Source organism: Macrotis lagotis, chromosome 7 (genome assembly GCF_037893015.1).
Source record: "Macrotis lagotis isolate mMagLag1 chromosome 7, bilby.v1.9.chrom.fasta, whole genome shotgun sequence".
Classification (NCBI taxonomy): Eukaryota; Metazoa; Chordata; class Mammalia; order Peramelemorphia; family Peramelidae; genus Macrotis; species Macrotis lagotis.
The window spans coordinates 128,387,843-128,408,037 of record NC_133664.1 but is presented as its reverse complement, the minus strand read 5'-3'; the positions used below and the strand labels follow the sequence as shown (position 1 = coordinate 128,408,037).

The window sequence follows — 20,195 nt, the reverse complement described above, 5'->3', positions numbered from 1 at the left end:
AAAAATTAGAGCATTAATAGGCTGTTGGGGGAATTCTGAACTGATCCCAAAAAATAATTTTGGAGAAAAATTTGAAATTATGCCAAAAAATTAATAAAATTGTGCATAACCTTGACCCAGCCATACTATTATAAGATCTGTTTCCTGAGGTGAAGAGGGTTTTGGGGAGGGGGAAAAGGAAAATAACATATATATTCAAAAACATTTATAACAGCTTTCTTTGTGGTGATAAAGAATTGGAAAATGATTGAAGAAATTGTAGTATATGACTGTAATGGAATAATACTTAACTATAAAAAATGGCAAGCAGGTTGGATTTAGAAAAACATGAAAAGACTAGCATGAAACAATGAAGAGTAAAACAAGCAGAACCAAGAAAAAATTGCATACAGTAACAGCAGTATTGTTCAAAGAGTAACTGTGAATGATCAAGCTATTTTGAATAATATGATCACTTGAATCAACTATAACAAATTAATGAAGGAAGATGCTTTCCACCTCCAAAGAAAGAACTGATATATGGATGTATGCATTGCATGGCTTCACATATATGATCTACATCAAATATTGATCTTCTCTAATACAGAGGAGGAAGGTGACTCAGGACTCAAATTGTAACAAAAATCACTAAAAAAAATTACCCATTTGCAAAAAGCCAGAGGAATGCTGTATGGCTGGGGTATGTGTGTGTGTGTGTGTGGTGGGGGTAGATGGGGATAATTTAAGACAATTTAAGATCATTAGGATTTTTAGCTCTTATATCTGGGGAATTTTTTAAATGCTAAAGAACAGTTCAAAAAATATTTATTATTAAATATTCATATGACAACCTCAGTGAAAGCTGGAGTTTTATATTTTTTTATGTACATTGTATACTCCCCAGGAAATCAGGGGATATCACCAAAACTGCTTTGGGAGTTATTTGACAATTTGAAGGCTTCATATGTCATGTGATTGATTCAAATTCTAATAACTTTGGATCCTGATCCATAAATAAACCTTGAACTCTCTTGCCTCAGTGCTTTAGCTAATTCTGTTCAGTTCTTTTGGAATGATCCTGTGCTTCTCTTGCTCTAACCCCATTCTTCAAGTTCCAGTTTAAATGAAACCTTTATTGTTAGAATTATCCTCCTGTTCCTAGTTGGCATTTTGTATTCTATATAATCTCTCCTTCCTCTTTTGAAAGCTCCTTGAGATCAGTGGCTGTCTCACTCATTTTTTGGTAGTTACCATGGTATCTTAAATACAGAAGTTACTCAATTCATATTCATAAAATGAAATCTTTATTAAAAGGGAGACACTGAGTTGAGGGAAGAGCATAATTGAAAATTAATGATATCATTAAAACATATAGTTGTTGAATACAGAAAGTTACTTATATTATTCGAGCATCTGCTGTTCATTCACTGATTCAATAAGAATTTATGAAGAGCTGGCAATGGATTAGGCTCTGTCCTAGGTCCTGGAGCTCTATAGACATAACTCAAAGGAACTTTTTTCCTACTAGGGAAGGGAATGCAGAATTCATACCAAAAATTAAGAACAAAATAATTTGACCCTGGAGAGACTACCAGTGACTTTGGCGGGCAGGGGGAAGGAATGATTTCTGATTAGAGTTAACAAAGAAATTGTGTTCTGAGGAGAGTTAAGGATTCTAAGAGACTGAATCTAGGAAGAAGTGCATTCCACACTCTGGCTTTGGCTTTGGGGGGAGAGTGGAACAAAAAGATATGAAGACTGGAAATGAAATGCAAAGTTCAGGGAACAGTTAAATAGGTGTGCTTAGTTATAACAGAGAATATATGAAAGGGAGAAATATTTGAAATATTTGGCAAGGTAGGCTTTAAATGTCTGCCTAGGCCCAAGTGTCTTTTTTTGTGTATCATGTACTCCTTTGGACATCTGGTGAAACTATGGACATCAAGGATGTTGGACATCAAAGGACAGTTTTTAAAACCAGTTTCCTAAAACTCTTTCTTGCATGCTTTAAATAAAATTCATTATGAATGTATTTTAATTCTGTTGAATTTATCTGAACCTTTATTTGAACTCTATCATTTTCATCAGACTCCACACTTGATATGCTTGGATAGAAAACATCAATCATCAATTGCATTTTAAAAAAAACTGCATGTTTTTTAAAAACTGTATTTTTTTTAAAAAAAACAGATAGTGCTTATGATAGGGGAAAACAGACTTATTGATATCCTACACGCATATTGTAATCTGGAAAATCTGCTTCTGAAGATTTCATCATATGATGCCATAATTTGGCTCAAGTGTATTTACATAAGACTCTCTTCTTATTGGTTGAAAATAAGGAATTACTCAATGTTTTATGCTAACATGAAAGGCAAAGGGGTGGGTTGGCAACAGCTTGGGAAAAGAGAGGTCCTGGTGCTTTTGGCTTTCAACTTTGAGAGAAGAGAAACCCAGTTCCAGATTCTCTTCAGGAAAAGGTCATTGAAGGGAAAGAAAGATTCTGAGAAGAAGCTGAGAGGTAGAAAGCCAGCACTTCATTCGTGTTCCTCTCAGTGGCTTATCACATTAGAGACTTTGGAGAAATTCACTCGAGTCTGATCTGGGACTCTACCTAATTAATAGTGGAACTTCCTGAGAGTTCATTCACTCTATGAATTATAAATAATTCTATATAACTATATAATCCTTCTAATTTCTGTTTGTTATAAGATTGGATAAATGATTTGTTTTCTTTTTGATATGTCTGATTGTCTTTAAGGCATTCGGTCAGAAGAGTCAAACCGTTGGATATATAGAGTGAGACACTCACTCTCTATTAAAGGGCCAGCAATCAAGAGAATGACTTGAACCTAAGAACTATTTCTCTAGATTAACAATATTTAGAGAACTGGAAAGATATAATTCTAGCCTGATAAACCCTTTTTGAAAAGAGCAAATTGTCCAGCCTCATGACCCAATCTCTTACTCTCCTCTTGGCAGGAATCAAAATCTTCCTTGGAGAAGAGTGGGTGGAGGAGACACCTATTCATTCTTCCCTTTGAGTTACTTCTAAACAGATCTTTGTAGACACAGAAAATACATTGGCATACCGTGTAGGCACATACCCTACAACAGTGTCATAGATCCATAGACATCCAGTCTAACCTCATTTTATACATGAGTAGACTGAGGCCCAGGAAATGTCTTGCCCAAGGTCCTAAGGTAATAAGTATTAGAGGTGGAATTGGAACCCGGCTTCTTTGACTACAAAACCAATTTTCTTTCCACTGTTCTACTTCCTAGAGACTACTCCAAAAAGCCCTTTTCCTGCTCTCTTCTACCTTGTTCCTTGCTCCAGTCATATATACCTGAATGACATCTCACCCCTTCTATAACACACCTAGTTCTTCAGCTTCTTGGAGCTTCCCTGATCCCTCAATTTCCCTGATGGGTAGATTATGAAGCTAAGAATCATACCCATAGAATTGTGTGAGCATGTTATAACATGCCAAGTCCTGGAATAACTTCTTTGGAACTCTCTCTCTCTCTCTCTCTCTCTCTCTCTCTCTCTCTCTCTCTCTCTCTCTCTCTCTCCACCTCCTGCTCCCCCCCCAGTTATATAAACTGCTATCCTTCCCTCTCTATTCATTGATGATAATCCATTCATGTCAGACACCTTACATTGATAACTACTTGTTACATAAAGACAATAACAAATGATCATAAGAAACCTTAGGTTACAATTTTTAAGCAAGATCTGGAATTTATTGCTTTCTGTATGATTTCTATCAGCCAAATATAATAAATTTTATGTAATAACTTTGCATTGCACCAAAGCAGAATCAGATAAACAGTCTAGGTAAGAAACCAGTACACTTCAACTAAACACATAAAATAATTTTCCAGAAAGTATTGGCCTAGAAGAACACTTGTAGATAAGAATTAGGAAGATGAAATGTGGTTTATTTTTACCCCATACTAAACTAGGAGAGTCATGAAGTTAATGACATTTATTTATACTTGATTGTTAATATCTTTCTAGAAGTTAAACTCCAATCTTACAGTAGCTCTCTCCTTACCAGTGTCAGCAGGTGAGTTTATATGGGTGAACAGAAGAGACTGTAAGAAAGCCAGGTGGCAACTGAAAATGTGACATAAGTGAGAAGGGAGGTATCATTAGCTGACACCCTATTTGCCTTTCTGAGGCTGCTGCCAACAGTTTCCAATGAGCTCTCCATGAGGACATCTATACCTTTTGAAAATAAGCTTAAAGCTTAGAATCAACCAGTAGCACAATTCGGTTTCAAGAAACTGACATGCAGGCATTAAAATTATGATTTCATTTTTCTCTCTTATGAATGAAGTGAATGAGTTAAAAGTTAACTTTAAGGCTCCAAATATATGTAGCATTTGGGGGAACACTTCTAGTCACATGACTTTCTCAGACAAGTTATTACAGGTACAAAATACTTTCAAAACCATGGTTCATGTACCTTTTGAAGATATCTCCTTTTACTGTCTAGCTAGAGGGCACAAACAATTAAAAATAAAGGCATTTTATGAAATCGTATGGCAGGAAAAGTTATTGCTGTTCAGTAGTGCTTCCATTTTGTCCACTTCTTTATAACCCTATTTGGGGTTTTGCTGGCAAAGACACTAGTGTGGATTGCTACTTCTCCAATTCATTTTATAGATGAGGAACTGAAGGAAACAGGGTTAAGTGACTTGTCCAATGACACTCAGCTAGTGAATGTCTTAGGTAAAATTTGAACTCAGGAAGATGAGTTTTCCTGATTCCAGGTCTGGTACTCTATCCATTAAGTCACCTAGTTACCCCATGACAAGAAAAGTAGCAGTAAACTATCCTCCCTACAGCTCATAAACCAATAGCACACTCACATCTACATAATGTCCATCAATAGGAAGACTGGATACACTAAAGAATAGGTATGGAGAGAGAATAAATGTAAGGAATGTGTGTGGCTTAGACACAGGCATTTGAGGAGCAATTCATAACTCTGCTATTGAAAGGCTGCCAATATCAATATATCCTGATGTCGGTATAATCTGATGATGTCATGACACCACTTCCATTAGGGATAATGTACAGTTGTTTCAGACCATTGCTTTTTGCTGATCTTATGTAGTTATTTATTGGACAGTATCCTATTGAGCAAGTCACCGCAAAGCTTCTCTTTGCTCTCATTCTTCAGGGATGCAACTGCAATTCTCACCCTCTTGAGCTTTAAGCTAGCAAGATACCATTAGCTGCCTTCTATCCATCATGAAAAGAATCTGTTGGTTCCGATAGTCTTAACTATGGTGCAGCTTCTCTTCCAGAGAGTCTGAGCTTCCAGCAGTCAACTCTTTTGAAACTTAGAACAGTAAGTTCAACAGAGTCCATAGTCATCTGTTTTTTTACATATTCTTCTACTCATGAGAAAGGATATCTTTGTCCTGAACCACTATGTGAAGAAGGGTTAAAATAGCTTTTTTAACTTTGAGCCATTACTGATTATAGGTAAGCTCCTCTTTAAAATAATTTTTAGAAGCTGCCTTTCACCAAACCACCAAGAGCTGATATAGAGATTCCATTTTCCTCAATCCTTCGAGTCTCCCATTCAAATGAAAGGGAAAAGCAAGGTGAAATTATTTCCATGTGGAGCATCATAGAGTGGAGGAAGGCATGAAGGTCCCCTCCACCTCAATCCTTTGTTCCAAAATCCCTTCCTTTATTATGGGTATATGGCTAGCAGCAACCTTTCTGGGCTTTGAACAATCTAATAATTCATTAGCTTTAGCCAACTTCAGAGCTAAGGATAAATTTAGTCTAAGTACTATACTGTTTCATGGAATAATTCTTGTGAAGGAGCTATTAATAATAGCAAAAGGTTTACAAAACTTAATGCATATTATTTCATTTCTAAGCATTTATTAACATCAACAAGTTAGTTCCTTAACATTTTCCTAATGCATGAGTTAAAAGTCACCTTTAGCTTGCCAAATGTATGAGATAATTCAATATCCTTAGGCTGTCTTGAAGGAAATTATAGACTCAGGCTTAGCCTACTTCAAGGCTAAGTACATTTCATGAGATGTTTCCCATGAGGAATCATTCTGGAACATTTGTTAAACATTTTATCAAGTCAATTTCCAAAAATTTTTTTCCAAGGAAACTATCTCTGGATTTTTATTGCAGTTGTTTGGTGAAATAATGAAAATAACCTTTTCTCCAGGCAATCTAGTGATTGAGCACTTCTATGTCTCCCATTGTCCTAAACCCATCATTTGCCTTCATAAAATAGAATGCAGCCATTAGCTTCTATTGTGGTGCCCCTTGAGCACTAATGCTGTAATGCTTTTTTTTTCTTTTGAGTTGTTGCTGTTTTTGAAAACATAGAAATAGGAGAATGGACAATATTTCCCTAGGAGCCTTCGGGTCTATTTTTGTAGAAAAACTGATGCTTCCTCAAGTTGAAGAGAAGTGATGATTAATGTCTTAAGTCCATCTGGCTACTTTGCAAAGGATTCTTTCCATGGAAAAATGGCTTTCCAAGGAAAGATCTTAGAGCAGGGAAAGGATGGCATAACAGTGTGACTCCCAGGTTCCTTATTTTTAAAATGCCTTCATCCTCTTTTCCAAAAAATAGTCTGTTTCTGAAGCTAGACAACTGTTCCAGTATTATCTGTAGATACAAACTTTGATTCCTCCAAATGATTTCATACGTTATCTCATTCACTCATATTCCTGGTGCCCATCCCTTCCCCAAAATGATACTTTTGTCTGGTCATTATGATTTCTGTAGGTGCATGACCTGGTTATAGTAGTACTGGTACTATGCTCCTTGGCTTTTAATGAGTGTCTTTAGAATCAATATTTAATAATCAAAAGTAGATTATATCAGTTTGTAAAGTAGTATACACAACTTATACCTTCCTCCCTATTCATCCTCATCTCTCCTTAATTCTTGGCCATTTTACTGCTCTAATGAGCAGTATATGCTAATGCATATACATCAAAAAAATTGAAATAGGAGGTAGTCTGGTTTTTTGGTCTGGTTTTTATTATATCAGCTATTCTGATGTGAGACTGACTTAAATAAGCTTTGGGAGTTTTTTAAATTAAGTCATGCCATTCACCCATTGCAACAAAACTAGTCCTAGACTTAGAGTAAGGAGAACTTGGATTTGAATCCTACTTAAGAGTGACAGAACAGTGATCCTCTAAGTGGAGAGAAAAAGGAGAGAATGCTATCCTGGCCCCCAGAAGGCCATTATGACTTCAAGCTCAGGGTGAAAAGAAGGGTTAGAGATGAAGAACTGGAAGAGACTTTAGAACTCATCATTTTACACATGAGGAAACTGAGAACCAGAGAGATTAAGTGTGAGGTGGAATTCAACTTGCTGTGGCACTTCTATGGATACTCTCCATGATTAATAGAACCCCAGATCCTAAAAAAAATAAAGGAAGAGCCTATGTTTAAAGGTGATCTAGGGGCAGTTAGGTTGCACAGTGGATAGAGCACCAGCCCTGGAGTCAGGTGGACTTGAGTTCAAATCCAGTCTCAGACACCTAATAATTACCCAGCTGTTCACTTGTCCCCATTGCCTTGCAAAAACAATAAACAAATAAATAAAGGTAAAATACTAAAAGAAGCATTACTAATAGTCACATAAGAGTCTGAATTCTCACCAAGCCCTCACTATCTGTAGCCACCTATCCCTTCTACCCTTCCCCAAGTATCATACAACTGAAAAGGAAGCAGAGATCACACCCAAATGACAGAGGAACATGGGTATAATGATACTTAGACAAACACACCCTTTTATTATCTGTCTTATACTTTGCCCTTTCCTTGTTCCGACTTGGCTGCTACTGATTGCTCTCTCATGTTCTGCTGACTCTGCTCCTAAGTGGGAAGAAGTCCTTTTGAAAGAGGGAAGGACCAGAGGAAAGGGTACAATCTCATTCACATTTGTTAGGTGGGTCGGGTGTGTTTTTGTTAGGTGTGTTACAGGTAACACAAAGTTTAGAAAAGTCAGTTTCTATCTTCATGAGATTTGAAATTTATTAGGGAGTTACGACACAAGCATGGATAATTTCAATGCAGACCATTATGTGGTAAGCACTTTAGAAAATTACTAAACAAAATGATCCAAGATGTAAGGTGAATACAAATTGAAGGGGCTGAATTTATTTTGTTGGACTTTCAAGGATGGGTAGAAAATCAAGAAGAAAAAGAAAAGACAAGATATTTCCTAGGGTACCCATGGGCAAATGCTTGCAAGTTAAAGTCCAAAGAGTTAGAATACAGATTCTAAGTCTTCATTCTGTTCCCTGTGAAGATAGTCAAAGGTATCAAGAGGAAGATGAGCCACATTAGAAAGAACACTGACTCCAGTCTTTAGGTTCTTACAGTAGTGAAGTGAATGAGGCCACACTTCCTGTGAGAGAAACATCATTGGGACGATTTTAGAATTGTTACCAACCCTTTCTTTGCCACTATTTCTTATGATATCTTGATGCTTTCCCCTACAGATTATTGTTGTGTGTATGTGTGTGTGTGCTCCACCATTTTTCTCACAAGACTCACAGTAGACCCAAGAATGTGTGAAATGGAGATGCAGCCCACCTCTGCCTGTCAATGGTTTTGGGGATTTGGGGATTCCTGCTTCAGCCTTATACAAAGGTTGGGTGTGAGGTACTAAGGCAGCAGTGCTGGTATCTTTAAGAAGTTTCATTGCTTCTTCACCTGTATGACTTAGGATTTAATGTGGTTGTACTCTGGCATTCTTCCAGAAAGTCCTTTTGATTCAGAAGAGCCTGTACTACATGGTTGGCAACCTCATCCAAGCAACACTCTCTGGCCCCTCTATTACCAGAAGGCAGCAAAGGGAACATATTTCTGATTGTTCAATACTCCTGTAATAAGTATCAACAATGGCTCTAACACAAGGATAATCATCCGAGAGACAACTTACTAACTCACTCTACCCAGATCTCTGATTTGAGCACTGTTGGGAAGGGCTTTCAACTTTCAACTCTGGATGTTGGGAGATGGTTTGGTCTGGGCTATAGGTGTGGAGAATTATGTTGTTAATATGTTTTCCTGATTTTGTTCTTTACTTTTGTTTCACATATATGCTCTCTTCACCAATTCATTGGGGTATTGTATAATTGATTTTAAATATGGTTCCTTTTTCCAGGAAGAATTCAGGGTGGGAATAAGGGCACAGAGTATTAATCTGAATAGAAGTGAACCCATAACAGGTTTTAAGATCCTAGAAATAAGAAAGAGAAACTATATGAAGAATTTAGAATCTTAATATTATAGTGGCACTAGGTCTATATCCCAAAGAGATTATGAAAAATGGGAAAAGTCACACATGTTCAAAAATATTTATAGCAGTGCTTTTTTGCAGGGGCCAAGAATTGAAAATCGAGGGGATGCCCATTAACTTCTGAACAAGTTGTGGTATGTGAATGCTATGGAGTACTACTGTTATGTAAGAAATCATGAGCAACAGGATTTTAAAGAAGCCTTGGAAAGACTTGCATGAACTGATGCTAAGTGATGGGAGCAGAACCAAGAGAACATTGAGCACATTAACAACAACACCAGGAAATGATCAACTAAGATGGACACAGCTCCTCTCAGCAGTTCAGAGAGCAAGGACAATCCTGAGAGAACCGTTATGGTAAATGCCATCCACATCCAGAGGAAAAAACTATGGAGCATGAATGCAGAGCAAAACATACTAGTTCAATGTTTTAAACCTTTTAATGTTTTTTTTCTTCCTTTCTCATGTTCTTTTTCCCTCCTTAGTTCTTATTTCTCTTTCAAAACATGATTAATGTGGAAATATATTAAACACAATTGTACATGTACAAGTTTTACCAGTTTGTTCACTGCCATTGGGAAAGGAAGGTGGTATAAAAATATGGAATTCATAAACTTGCAAATGGTTGAATGCTGAAAACTACCTTTGCATGTAACTGGAAAAATAAAATAAAATTTAAAAATATGATAGTGGATGTAATTTTTATGATTATTTGGACTTTTACAGTACAGTTGCTGTATTGCTGTATATCATATTGCCTTCCATTATCACTCCCCTCTCCTTCCTCCAACATCTCATTCCCCGAAAACACACAGAGAACCTGCTCTTCCAGGAAAAAAAAAAGACAAAGTAGTTCCAAGGGAATAATTTACAGTGCTCTATTACCATGTCAAGGTGCATATTTAGTCAAGCCAGTCATTCCAGAAGGAGTGGGTAATGAGGCATCAAATCCCTCCAGCAGCAATAACATTTCCCATGGATTCCTTTGTCAAATCCTGTGTTGGCTATGGTTTGATTCCCAGAGAAAGTCTTGAGATTTGTTCATGTCCTGTATTTCATGTCGGATGTTCTTTCCTCCCAGCTGTAAGAGAAACAGCTGTGGAAATATGCACAAATATCCACAATATGGACAAAATCTCTGAAAGTATTTCTTCATTCCCTCTGTACCTTAGAGGTTGCTTATACGTCAATTTAAAATGAACATCTCCCCTTGAAATTAGACTTTCAATCAGTCAGCAGACCCTTGAGTATCTAGCTGTTTTTAATAGTTTACCACATTTCTAGTCCTGTCCATGAATATCACTTATAACTGCTGAGGCTTCCTCAGCCCTTTTTTTCATTGGTTGTTCTGGCTCACCTCACTTAACTCTCAGTAGAAGCTGGAAGACTCCACACTAGTTTCTCAACAAAATATTTCCCATTTCCTATTTCCCCAAAGGAAAATAACTGCCAAACTGGGTATAGAGAGGGAGAGATCTTGTTTAGATAAGACATTGCTCTCGCATCACCTAATCAATTGTTTTCCTTACTTCTGCTATCATCTCTACTCAGTATTCTATTTCTCTCTCCCCAGCCTACACATAGCAAAGTGGTCCTGCCTGGCTGGAATGTGGCGCCTCTGTATCTTTAACATCCCTCACTAATTTCCCCTGATGCTGCCACAACTCTGGACTACTGTGATAACCTGACAGAGTATTAGCCTACCTCAAGTCTCCCCCATTCAGATCCTCCATTCAGCTATCAAAGTGATATTCCTTAAGTCAGCTCTGACCAGGCAATAAACTCCAATGCTTCCCTATTCTCTACAGGATCAAATATAAAATCCTCTGCATAGCTTTTAAGGTCTGTCATAACCTGATCTTTCCCAACTTTCCCAATCTTATCACATCTTACTCCCCTCCCTGTCCTGAGATTCAAATGACACTGGTCTCCTTGATCCTCTCAAATTTTCATTTGCTTTTCACACCCCATGTCTAGAATTCTTTCCCTTTTTATCTGTTTTCCTGGTTTCCCTAATTTCTTTCAAGTTTCAATTAAAGTCTCATGTTCTTCTGGAGACCTTTCCCAATCCCAATGAATGCTAATATCTTCCTATATCTATCTGGCTATTTATCCTATATCTATCTGGCTAGACATAGATTTTTATTTTTGCAAGTCGTCTTTCCCATTAGACTGTAAACTCCTGGATGTCTTTTCTTTGTATCCTCAGCACTTAATCACACAGATTAGACCTTTGATAAATGATTATTGACTTGATCCCCAAATCACAGAATCTCAACTTCATTCAAAGTGCAATTTAGGTGACACTTACTCTACAATGCCTTTCCTTAGCTCCCTCATTAACACTTTTTTCCCTGTAGAAATTATTTGATATTTATATAGATACACCTTGCATTTCTCTAGTAGACAATAAGTGAGGAGTGAAGGAAAATTTCATTTTTGTCTTTGTAGCTTTATTGTTTGGTACATAATAGGTTCTTAATGAATTTCTGCTGAATTGAAGCCACATCATTCTCCTTTAGCTTGATTATATATTCTGACCACTAAAGAAGACTTTAAGGAAGACAGCTTATATAAGTGGTTCTTATTTATTTATTTATTTATTTTGGTTTTTGCAAGGCAATGGGGTTAAATGACCTGACCAACACAGGTAATTATTAAGTGTCTGAGGCTGGATCTGAACTCAGGTCCTCCTGACTCCAGGGCTGGTGCTCTATCCACTGCACCACCTAGCTGCCCAATGCAAGTGACTCTTAACATTTTGTGTGTGCAATGAACCACTTTGGTGATCTAAAAAAGTTTAAGGAGAACTCAGAATAATGTTTTTTAAATGGCTACAATGAAATACATTGGATTATAAATTAAACATTAAATAGAAGTATATCAAAATATTTTTAAATGGCCCTGGAGTCAGAAGGACCTGAGTTCAAAACTGACCTCAATCACCTAACAACTGCCTTGCCTTGGGCAAGTCACTTAACCCCATTGCCTTGCAAAAACCTAAAAAAACCCCCAAAGATTTAAGAATTCCCAAACTTTAGAAATCTTTCAGTTTCATTCTCTTATGTAACAGGGATTACAGGTACGCATCATCATGCCTGTCCTCTATAAACTTTTTTTAAAAACTGCTATTTTAATATAATTGATTTCCTTATAATACTATATATATATATATGTGTGTGTGTGTGTGTGTGTGTGTGTGTGTGTGTGTGTGTATATATATATATATTAATACATTAAAAAATTATTCTGAGAAAGGGTCGATAGGTTTTAACTAGATTGCCAAAGGGGTCCATGACACAAAAAAGGTTAAGAACATTTGCTCTAGGATAAAATATAAATTCCTATTTATCACTTAAAGCCCTTCAAACCTGGCCCCAACTTTCCAGACTCATTGGACATCACTTCCCCTCCTTGTGTGATCCAGCCAAACTAGGCTTCTCTCTGCTCCTCCCAAGTCACTCCATCTCCTGTGTTTCTGCCTCTGTATTTGCCCAAATTGCAGACTGGAAGGCAATCCCTCCCTACCTCAGGCCACTGAGGCCCTTCTCTTCTTTTGAGATGTTGCTCAAGCACAATCTTTTGCATGAAGCCTCTTCTAATCTCACCAACTGCTAGAGCTCACACTCCCTAATTAATCTTGCATGTCTGTATTTACTTTACAGGATGCTACAGGATAACATAATGCATATAATTTATATACACACATATCTGTCTTTTCTTAGAATGCAATCACCTTGAGAGTTGGTCTTATTTCATTCTTTGTTCTTGTATCCCCAGTGTCACACATAGTAAGCATTATTAAATATTTCTTGAATGTCTTCCTAAATGTGTCTAATGAGTAGTTATATAAAAAATGCATGTTAGATAGACTTCAATCTTTAAGCACACACACAACAGGCAACTTCATATTATTGAATTAGCCTCCTATCCAGGTATCCTGGATAAAAAAATTGGTTAAACTGGTAAATCTCCTTCTTTCATCAGTTCCTTGTGTTAACCACCTTACAACCATCTTTATTGGCAAAAAAAAATAAGATTAAAAAAAAATCCTGCCAACTGAATAAAGTGATGTAACCCTCATATGCTCTAATTGAGTGCTTGAGACATAATTATTCTCTTCATTAATGAGTCTAAAGAGAATGCAGAATCTTTTGATTTCTTGCCAGAAAGATTAAATTTCAACTTAGGGAGTTGAATTAGGTTCAGTGAAATAGTTCAACCAGGCTCTCCTGTGTGCTGTTTTCCAGTTCAGCAGTAGAAGAGGTAGCAGAGGGAATAGACGGGAGGATGCTATATAGACTATCAACATATACATATATATATATATATATATATATATATATATATATATATACATATATATATATATATATATGTATGTATGTATTAGTTTTTCCAAGGCAATGGGGTTAAGTGGCTTGCCCAAGGCCACACAGCTAGGTAATTATTAAGTGTCTGAGGCCGAATTTGAACTCAGGTACTCCTGACTCCAGGGCCAGTGCTCTATCCACTGCACTACCTAGTCACCCCAACATATAAATTTAATATGAAAAAGCTGCTCACTTTCTTTTAGGCTCTGAAGCAGTGATTATGATATCTCTCAATGAAGCAGTGATTATGATATCTCTCAATGAAGCATTTTATATGAGTTTCTTTGTATTAGCTGTCTAATTGCAAAGACAAGGGGGGGGGAGACTATTACCTCCACCACCTTCACACCCTACTGCCCAAGTTTCTTTCTTTCAATAGCATTAACACTACAACCAGCTGAATTTTCCTATTTTTTTCTCTGATGCAAAAAAATCAGAGCCTCCCCTCCAACTCACCAATAACAAAAACAGGAGGTTGAATTTAAAGTGTTCAGTTTGTCCTTGTGTTTCTTGGAAGAACTCCCAGGCTCTTAATCGACTGTGCAGCTGTTCACTGAAAATTATGCAAAGAAAATAAATAAATAAATTAATTCTGTATCTTCTTCTCTGACTGATAAATTGATTTTTAAGGACTTACCAAAATCTTTTGTGAAGTAGCAAAGTTGATCCAGGCAGAAATAATTTAAGTTGCAGAATAAAGTTCAATCTCATTTCAGTTCCAATCTTGAATGACAGAAGGCTACTGAGATGATGAAATCCTTCAATAATGTAGACTCCCTGGCATCATTCAGCCAAAATATTATCACATGCTTTGGAGTCAGGGGCTGTCTATTCAAATAAAGCCAGCTTTCATGGGCACAAAGAACATCGCGGCTTCTTTCCTACTCCAGATAATATGGGAAGAAATGAGGTAAGATGAAATCTGTTGCTGTATATTCATGGGGAACACACCAAATTGGAAATAAATGAAATGTGCAATTTTGAACTTTTTAAAACCCTAAACTTTAATAAAAAAAATTTTGATCAACTTGAGAATGCTATTCAGTTAATATAGCTGATGTGTATAGTTCTTTGTGAAGCACTGTTATTAACATCTCCATTTTACAAAGGAGGAAACTGAGGCAAAGTGGACATAAGTTCATAGTCACATCTAATATTAGGATTCAAACCTAGGACTTCCTGACTCCTTGCTCTGGGCATTTTGAATGATTAGATGAGATACTGATGAAAGTGATTCTGTTCTTAAGTGTAAGGGGTGCCACCCTCTATTTAAATTGCCTCCTCCTTTTGGACATTTAGGTTATTTCCAGGGTTAATCAGTTACAAAGGTTCTTGGTCCTAGATCTGGAGCTGAGAAATTTCAGAGACCATCTAATTCAACCCCTTCATCTTACAAATGAGGAAACAGATGCCTAAGGAAGTTAAATGACTTGCTTAAGGTTACAGAGCTAGAAGCTGGATGAAATGCTATTATGAAAGTCTTTGAATAAGTAAGTTTTTTTGGTTTTTTACTAACACTTATTAACCTTAAAGGGAAAATTTTTTTTTAGTGAAACTGCCATTTTTATTAAGCTCAGCTCAGCAATTATTTTTAAAATGAAGATTTTTAGAGGAATGATAAACATTTAAAACACTGCAAATTTAACAAGTACATTTGAATGTTTTCATTAACATTCATGCGAACTGTATGAAATCATGTTTTCTTTGTATTTGTATAACCAGCACTTACTATGCCTATTTCCTAAACACTATTTTACATATGATTATTTGACAATTAGCAGTTTTCTCTGTGATAGAATAAATTCAGTTCATATTGAGAGTACTCCATAAAAATGACTTATTTTTAAATCATTATTTTAAGCTAAAGTTCTACTAAAAGAAGTTATCTAATTTGTAATAATTGCATTTCTTGGTATTAGTGTTTTGTTTGGTGGTTCATAATAAATGAGGATGGGGGCGGTTAGGTGGTGCAGTGGATAGAGCACCAGCCCTGGAATCAGGAGTACCTGAGTTCAAATCTGGTCTCATACACTTAATAATTACCTAGCTGTGTGGCCTTGGGCAAGCCACTTGACCCCATTTGCCTTGCAAAAAAACTAAAAAAAAAAATAATAAATGAGGATGATAATTCTGAAAACTTAGTTCTTCACATCATTGATTAAATCACAACGATTTTATATAATTAAGCTAAAAATCTGATAACTTTAAAAACACATTTAAAATGCTTGGTTGTTATTTTTAAATGAGATGGTTAAAAAACAGAACTGGTGAAGGTAAGTACAGATATTACTAGCTTAAGCTATTTGTTAGCTTTTTTAAAATCTGAACAGTTAACATCCAATTATTTTAATAATGTTGCTTACTTTGGGGATTGGATTCTTTAAGTTGATAAGTCATCATCTTTATTAAAGAGTAGGAACATGTTATTTAAAATGAGAAGAAATTCTTAACAGAAAATGCATTTTCCCCAGCCACCATCCCTTTGGCTAACCATATCCTTTTAAATAAGGAATATTCTCCCAGGCCCATTAAACTTCATATAGTAGAGGTTTGGGCCACAACTAGCCTGTTTTTCTAAACACTGCAAGACAAGGCTATGCATCTTGTACCTTCATCGGTTTGCATGGGCCATTCTACATATCTTCAATGAATTTTCCTCATCTCTTGGAATCCCCCAAATCTCCCTAAGGTTCAGTCCAAGTACAACTTCCTATACAAGATCTTTCAGGATTCCCCCAGTTCTTTCCAGCACCTAGTACACAGTAGTCAATAAATGAATTTTGAATGAATGGTTGGATCCCATTCTAACTCTGACATTTAGAAATATCCAACTCTTTGTGGGGGTTTGAATCTGAGATTTCATTCATGCAAGGAATTCCTGATTTCAAAATTCTACACCAATGCAGTACTGCAACTCATCTTTTATTTATAGTCTTAACTGTCCCAGGGCTTGGAGAGATGAAATAATGGTAGGTATTCCTAATTTTTAGATGAATTAAGTCTCAGAAAGTTTAAATGACTTAAGCACACAATCTAAATCCAAGTTTGATTGATTTCATGTTAAAACTATCATAGTAGAGGGTCACATATATACTTCAGGCAAATGGGGTACTATCTGTTGCAAAACATTGCAGGACTTACACTTTCTTTATTCCCTAAAAGTGCCAATTCATATATCAATAAAAATTTATATATATATATATATATATATATATATATATATATATATCTGTATAATGATAGGTTGAGGAAACAAAACTATATTGATACAAATCAAATGGGACCACTAAGCAGGGAAAAAAGAAATATTTTAATGATGTCAAACATGATTTCAAACTGTGAATGTTAGTAAATAATTACTATGAAAGGACTAGTTTAGCATGCTGTATTTGGAGAACTGGATAGGTCTTTTTTAGCACTATCTTTGGGAAGATTGAATCTAAGAGACATCATCACGTATAGCAATAAATCTTATTGGCGGTAGATTGAATTTACAAACCAAAGAACTTTTTCTGGTATGCACAGCTAGCAAGGACAATGTCAGGCATAAATCTATTTTTTCAGGACAGTCTCTAAGATTCATTACCTGTCATTTCTGATGCATGAGATGGGATTAACACATGTGTTCCCATGTTTAAAAAAATCCATTAATATTCATGGACAAGGGACTCCAACAACTATCATTTCATGGTACCTTTAGGTTTGTAAAGTGCTTTATAGATATCATTTCATTCGAGTTTCACAATCTTGGGACAAAGGAACTACAGGCATTGTTATACCCATCTTTGATAAGGAAGTTGTTGCTGTTCAGTTGTTTTAATTGTCTAACTCTTCCTGGCCCCATTTGAGGGTTGTTTGGCAAAGATACTGGGAATGGTTTGCCAGAAGCAAATGGGATTGTGACTTGTCCTAAGTCACATAACTACTGTTTGTGGTCAATTTGGGCCCAGGCCAAGATGAGGAAAAGGGAAAATGATCAATGTTGGAGAGATTGTGGGAGGATTGGGACATTCATGCATTGATTGCTGGTGGAGTTGTGAACAGATCCAGCTTTTCTGGAGAACAATATGGACCTATGCCCAAAGAGCAAAAAAAAAACTGTTCATACTCTGACCAGAAAGATCAATACTAGGCCTATATCTAGAAGAAATTATAAAAAAAAAAAAGGATAAAATCCTGTGTTTCAAAATATTCATAGCAGCTCTTGCTGTAATGGCAAGGAATTGGAAATTGAGGGAATACTCATCAATTGGGGAATGGTTAAACAAGTTATGGTATATGAATTCTATGGAATATTATTGTTCTGTAAGAAACTATAAATGGTCAGACTCTAGAGAAACATATAATGGCCTATAGGATCGGATGCTGAGCAAAGGGGAGCAGATCAAGAAAACAATGTACACATTAACAACATTGTGAGATGAACAACCTTGATGGAAGTAGCTCCTCTCAGCAGTTAAGAGAGTATTAGCCCAGCTATGGACAATATTATCCTCATCCATAGGGGGAAAAAGTCAAAACAAAAAAGCACGTACCAAAAAGCCCCCATTTTGGAATCTGATGAACACTTTATAAAAATTATCTCAAGTATTTTTCCCTTAATCTTAATTTCTCATACCAAAAATAACTAATCTATAAGCATGTGTATCAAAAATTTGTATGTACAATGCTAACTTGACTGCTGCTGGGGGGGTGGGGGTGGGAAGAGTGGAAAGATATTTTGTAACTTAAAAATATACATAAGCATATGGATGAAAATAAATTAAAAATAAATGGAAGTTAAAAAAAAATATTTGGGCCCAGGAAGATGAGTTTTCCTGACTTCAGGCCTAATACCTAGTGGATGAGGAACTTCAGGCTTGGTCAAATGACTTATTCCTGGACAGGTACCTACCTATTAAAGGCAGAATGTGACACGTGTCTTCAACTTCTGTACACACTGCCTCACAGACAGGCCTTCCATGATATAAAACAAACCCCCTATTATTATCTGACTCATAAATCTGTAATGATTTGCTTTGTAAAGTAGTTTTATCTTGGTACCTGCTGCATTATGAATGTTAATATCTCATAATCACAAATGGCAGAGACAAACTTCAGATCTAAAATCACAATAGAAGTGGTATACTTTTTTTTTGGTGTATAGAACTTGAAAAGTTATACTTAAGTGGCTTTAGTAAAGTATTAAAGGTTTGGGGCATCAAAATAATCAACAAAAAACTATCTCATGGTCTGGTAATGTGGTGATACCCAAATATCTGTAACTGAAAATCATCTAGAGACAGGATAGTAGTGTGGAAAGAAGTCAGGGGATACAAGGGCAAATTTCAACTCTGCTAATGATTATCTATGGCCTTAGTCAGGTCACTTCACTGTCCTAGGATAGAGCACCAACCTTGGAGTCAGGAGAACCGGAGTTCAAATCTGTCTCAGATACTTGACATTTGCTGTATGACCTCGGATAAGTCATATAAACCTGTTAGCCTCACATCCAGGGCCAACTCCAATCATCCTGATCCATACTGACCACTAGACCCAGATGGTTCTGGAAGAGAGTGTGAGGCTGGTGACTTAGCATAGCAATCATTCATTTTGGGGGGCATTACCTCCCTGATGCCATGGTCTTCTTTGAGAATGAAAGACAAACATCATCTTCACTGCCTTGGGTCTCTGAGGTCTCTTCAAGCACTAAAAGTAATATTTTAAATGCTATAGATGGAGGGAGGCCTGAGAGCTATACACTGGCAGCTCAGCAAAAGCTCTCTGGAGCAAGTATCATTCAAACCAGGCTTTCAAGTAGGCTCTTTTGAGTAGGATTTCAGTAAGTAGAAGTAGGCAAATAAAAACATTTTAATTCATATGCCTTTAAAATTGAGTTTTTCCAGTAAATTTCCCAACCTTTAGGAATAGTGGGCATGAGAAATCCAAGAAAGGACCTTTCTTATTAGTTCAGTCATGCCTTAAAAATAAGGCTGATGATATAAAGCACACTTGCTCTTCTACAAAATGAAGAAACTTTTAAATGCATAAATCTACAATTGATGATTCTTCAGGTAGAATCTTAGATGTGATGTTTAGGTAGAGTCTTAGGACAACAGATGTTTTATCTCCCATTTGTTTTTCCTATTGTTAACATAAAATTTTTCCCCCTTCCTCCTCAAAATTTATCTTTTAAAAATTTTAAATGAGTTGCTCCTTTCTCTTCTCTACCCTAGATTATGAAGCTCAGGCTGGAAAATTAGTGTAACACAATTAGTTTCCAACAAAATTTTTAAATAAAAAGTTTGTGTCAAAGAAAAAAACATCTTCAATACATTAACAAATGGGTAGTTTAACATGATTCCTTTCCATTTCTCTAGTAAAATGTTTTTTTTTTAGTTTTTTTTTTTTTTGCAAGGCAAATGGGATTAAGTGGCTTGCCCAAGGCCACACAGCTAGGTAATTATAAAGTGTCTGAGACCAGATTTGAAGCCAGGTACTCCTGACTTCAAGGCCGGTACTTTATCCACTACGCCACCT

General features: G+C 36.3%; 1 long non-coding RNA gene across 1 annotated transcript; it reads right to left on the bottom strand.

Annotated features, from left to right (window-relative positions):
- Positions 1-3,578: 3,578 nt before the first annotated feature.
- LOC141492996 (uncharacterized) lies at positions 3,579-16,837 on the bottom strand. Its single transcript, XR_012470099.1, has 3 exons — positions 14,314-16,837; positions 14,133-14,229; positions 3,579-10,384 (listed from the first exon to the last, which is right to left on the bottom strand). It is a non-coding gene; the product is annotated as an uncharacterized LOC141492996 (long non-coding RNA).
- Positions 16,838-20,195: the final 3,358 nt, after the last annotated feature.